The sequence below is a fragment of the Protobothrops mucrosquamatus genome, unplaced genomic scaffold (genome assembly GCF_001527695.2).
Source record: "Protobothrops mucrosquamatus isolate PMUCROS unplaced genomic scaffold, P.Mucros_1.0 scaffold150, whole genome shotgun sequence".
NCBI lineage: Eukaryota > Metazoa > Chordata > Lepidosauria > Squamata > Viperidae > Protobothrops > Protobothrops mucrosquamatus.
The window spans coordinates 1233736-1238324 of record NW_015386515.1 but is presented as its reverse complement, the minus strand read 5'-3'; the positions used below and the strand labels follow the sequence as shown (position 1 = coordinate 1238324).

Genomic DNA, 4589 nt, shown 5'->3' with positions numbered 1-4589 from the left:
GGGGGGGGGGGGGGGGGGGGAAGGAGATATTATTTTTTTATTGTTTTTATTTTATTTTCTATACTTATTTATTGTTTGTAAGCCGCCTTGAGCGAGTAGGTGACCATATAAATTTCCTAAATAAATAAAAATACTATGACAACCACATAGCATCACTGTAGTACACTGACCAACTAAAGCCCTTCAAAACTTGTGAAGTAAACCAAAAGATTCAATAGACCAGGAAGAAAAAACAGGAATCACTTACAATATATATTATAATGGTCACTATATAAGGCAAACAGAAGACTTGCAGAGTTTATCCATAAATGCCAACTACCAGTCAGAAGACACTGTGAAAACTCCCAAATTGTGATTCCTCACCAGCCAATGGATCTGGCAGCTGAGTCTGAGGAATCAGATGAGGAGGAGAGGCCTGGAGTGACATTAGAGTCAGAGGGAAGGCTCTGAGGAGCTCCAAGACTTACAGTCGGACAAGGAAACTGGCCCCTCTACTCACGTTCAGGCTGAGACACAGCTGTGCTGGGACCCTGAGTTGGACAGTGATGAAGAACAGTTGGGACAAATTCCGGATGCACGAATGCGCAGGAAAGAGAAGTGAGTAGGACAAAGGAATGCAATGGGGCGGCTCCAAAGGCAAAGGAGAAGGCATTAGGAAGCCACGCCTTGGCTGAATTATAAAAGGGAAGGTGTGGGAGGTGCTGGTTGCCAAAGGCAACCATTCGTGTTGAAGATTGAGTTTCTGTGGACTGTGTTTGCCTTGGACATTGACTCAGGTCTGTGAGAATAAAAGGGGTTGGTTTTTTCTTGCAGTTCCTGCCTGTTTCTTGGAAGAGGGGTTTCTTCTTGTGAGCATAACAAGGACTCACGTAGGCTGGGACACAACATAAATCTCATAAATCACATGGACAAGTTCAACCATAATTTCACTAAAATGGACAATAAAAAAACTAAGAAGGAAATGAACAGACCAGAACACATCCTCTCCATCAGCCAAAACCCATATCAACAGATATTAACCCTGGGCCAATCAAACAGAAAACAATGCCCTAATCAAGGAATTATCAAAGAGATAAGTATGACCCCACCAAAACAGGGAGAAAAGCCCATACTTATGCTGATGTCCAAAGCTTGGAGAGCTAGGGATTTCAGTTTGGGATAAACTAGTATTGAGGGGCTGCAATGCAAGCACAACAATAGCTCTGGAAATGCAGAAATTGCTAAAGATAGAAGAAACACATTAAGATTCCGTAGGTAAAGGAAGATATTAGGATGCTATTATCTTTCCATCATTCTTGTACATAAACAGTGCATATCCCTTTCACAGTTAGAGATCAAGTACATTCTGTAGCTTCCCCTCAAATGTTCCAAATTGCTTTGTCCCAAAACTTCATTGTCCAAACATTATAACTGTGTGTGAAATAAAAGGGTAACTGTGTTGTGATAACTTATTCCTTGATGTGTGCATTCTGTAGTCAAAATGCAACAGAAAAAGTTTTCACAGACCAATCCCAAGGTCAGGCAAAACATATAAAACAATGGAAAGATAGCAGTCAAAAATGTTGGCAGGAAGATTAACATAAAAATAGTAATTATAGATTATCCTATTTTTCCATGTTATGACTTTCATCTCCAACCTTGGTGATGGAGAAGTGATGTTTATTTTATGATTTCAAAAATATTGAAATTATACAAGTCATGTGACACTCTATGGAACCAAATGTTAGATGTTGAAAAAGCAGAATAATATACTTGAAAGGCACCTTGCCTACCCGGACCCTGTCGCTATAGTTGAAGTGATAGCAGTGAATCTAGAGGGGGAGGCATCAGAATGGCTGAACAGACTGCATAATGAGCAAGCACCTGAGCTACAATCTATTCATCCAAGGGTTAAGAACCAAATTCAAGAATGAGTCCATAGCTTTGCAAGCTAAGAAGGACATTCACAAAGTAAAGCAGGGAGGCAAACCAGCGAAGGAATATGTGCATGAATTCCAGAAGTGGCAGGCAGAATTGAGCAGTGGCCAGAACGATCCCTGGTCCACCATTTCAAGAATGGCCCGCACCCCAATCTATTCCAGGCTTGTGTCTACTGAGGAATTCCCGACCAACTTCAGTAGTGAGGAATACCTCCAGGAACACCTGCATCTCAGACTTTAGATCAATGGATGTCCGCTTGGAAGGAGGTGTGGGTCAATGCAAAGAAAGCTTTGAAAAAAGCCTCAGAGACTTACAAAAAACAAGCTGATAAGAAAAGGGCACCTCAAAAGTCATTTTGTGTGGGAGAGAAGGTTTATCCTTCCACAAAATATTTGAGACTCAAATTACCTAGCAAAAAATTGGGGCCAAAATACCTGGAACCTTTTTCCATAGTGCAGATTTTAAACCCATTGACTGTGGAACTAAAACTCCCTTGACTTTTAGGAAACATCCACCCAGTATTTCACTGCAGTTTGTTGAAGCCTTTCAGAGATTCTGAGACCCCCTCCCAAGAAAGCACCTGGCCCACTTGTGACAGCTGGAGACACTCATTACAAAGTGAAGCATATTCTTGATGCTAGATTGTATAAAGGGAAATTGAAATATTTAATGGAGTGGAAGGGATATCCGTTATCAGAGGCTACCTGGGTGAAGTGTACTGATGTGAAAGCTGATAGGCTCATATGTAAATTTTATGATAAATATGGAAACAAACTGAGGGGATTCCTAACTTTTATTCTTGTTTGATTTGCAGGATTTCTCCTTTCTTTTAAGAGGAGCCGAACGTCAACATTGTGACAAACTAAACTGTTCGAGATCCTTCTCAAAGTTACTGCTTTTGAGCCAAGTTTCACCTAATTTGTACCTGTACATTTGATTTTTCTTGCCTAAGTATAAAAACTTATTTTTCTTTACATTGCAATTCATTTTGTTAGACAGGACCAAAGTCAGTGTTCAAGTCATCTGGATCTTGAGTGTATCTTCTGGAGTGTTGGTTATTCCTGCCAACTTAGTGTCATCTGTAAATTTGATGAGTTCCCCTTCTATTCCCTTATCTAGATTGTTTATAAAGATGTCGAAGAGTACTGGGCCTAAAATGGAATTTTGGGATAGCCCAATGCTTACTTCCCTCCATGTGGATGTAATTCCATTAAGGACTACGTATTGAGTATGGTTTGTTAGCTAGTTACAAATCCATCTGGTGATGGTGCTGTCTATCCCAAATTTTTCTAGCTTACCAAAAAGTAGTTTGTGGTCTACCTACCCTAGCAGGATATGATACCTGGTACCTACCTAGCAGAATATGAGTAGTATTGACACTTTTGAATTTTTGTATTGGAGAACATCCTGAGAATGCTATGCACAGCCAAGAAAACAAATAAATGGATCATTGAACAAATTGGCCCAGAGTTCTCTCACTTGAGGAACAAATGATAGAGCTTAAATTGTCCTTGTCAAACCTGACTCAGGTCAATAGTTGCACCTGCTGTCGGTCACAGTTTGCCAAACAGCAAGAAGGGGGTGGGCAAATTCCTAAGGAGGGAGGGAAGCTCTGTAATGCAAGAGTACCTTCTGTTGCCGGCGAGACATTAGACACCAAAGTCAAGTTATGAAATGTTTGAGCGACATAGTCTTTTCCCAAAACAAAAGAATTGAACCTAATTAGTGAACTATGAACTGTGGGTGGCCTGGAGGGGGAAAAGAGGTTTTACCTATGAGGCTTTCGCTGGAAAAATCCCAGAACTGACTTTGCTTCAGCTGTACATAGATGGATCTTTCAATAAAGCTACACTCTTGCTAATTTAAAATGAGGGTTTTTTTTGGTTGAATGTCCAAATGGGATGTTTGACAGACCTCCTTTGGACATGTTATGTGAAGACTTAGCTCTCTGGAAAAGGCTGTGATGGTGGGAAAGATTGAAGAAGAAGAAAAGAATGACTGGCAGCAATGTGGATGGACTCAGTTACAGGGACATCGAGAGCACAGTTGGAAGACCTGAAACACCTGGTTAGGGACAGATCATCATGAAGAAAATATATCTATGTGGTCACTAGGTGTCAAAAATTATTGATGGCCTGCAATCAGGATTTGGAATATGTACTATACCTCAATTCCCAACTCAGTAGTACACACCAACTCTCATCTAATTTATATGTAACACAAGTATATCAATACATGATTGCCCATAATTCCACCTAATTTCCTCGCAGCTCGTTTAAATATTTATGCCCCATTCCGCTTACTTGTGGCTCACGCTCAGCACTCTGAACTCAGCCTGCACCTCCTTTAAAAAGCTAGGAAATATTAAATATATAGTAAAACCTAGAGCCGATAATAAATAAACACGTATACATTTTGGTCACAGAGATATAATGATATATTAAACGTTAACCTCATTGTCAATCTAATTCATATTTAAATGGAATAACGCACATGGACAGTCACGATTACTATCTGACTTTTTCCCAGTTCTGGCACATTCCTCCGTCCTATTCCCGCAGGTCCTTCTTGTTCAAAGCGCCCCAACCCATCCCTCCCCCACGAGAAGAGTTCACGCGCTCCCCTTATGCCTCTGACCTTCCGCTGTCTCCACCGCCATCCTGGGATTT

At 40.7% G+C, this 4589-nt stretch overlaps 1 protein-coding gene across 2 annotated transcripts in view; it reads right to left on the bottom strand.

Annotated features, from left to right (window-relative positions):
- The window catches only part of ECSIT (ECSIT signalling integrator), an 11410-nt gene extending 6821 nt beyond the window's left edge, over positions 1–4589 (bottom strand). Inside the window, exon 1 of one of the 2 annotated variants that reach the window (XM_015813293.1) lies at positions 4558–4589. The gene's annotated coding sequence lies outside the window, so the exon portion shown is untranslated. Of the gene's footprint in view, positions 1–4413; positions 4505–4557 lie in introns of those variants that run through there. The other variant, XM_015813294.1, reaches the window with a different exon arrangement.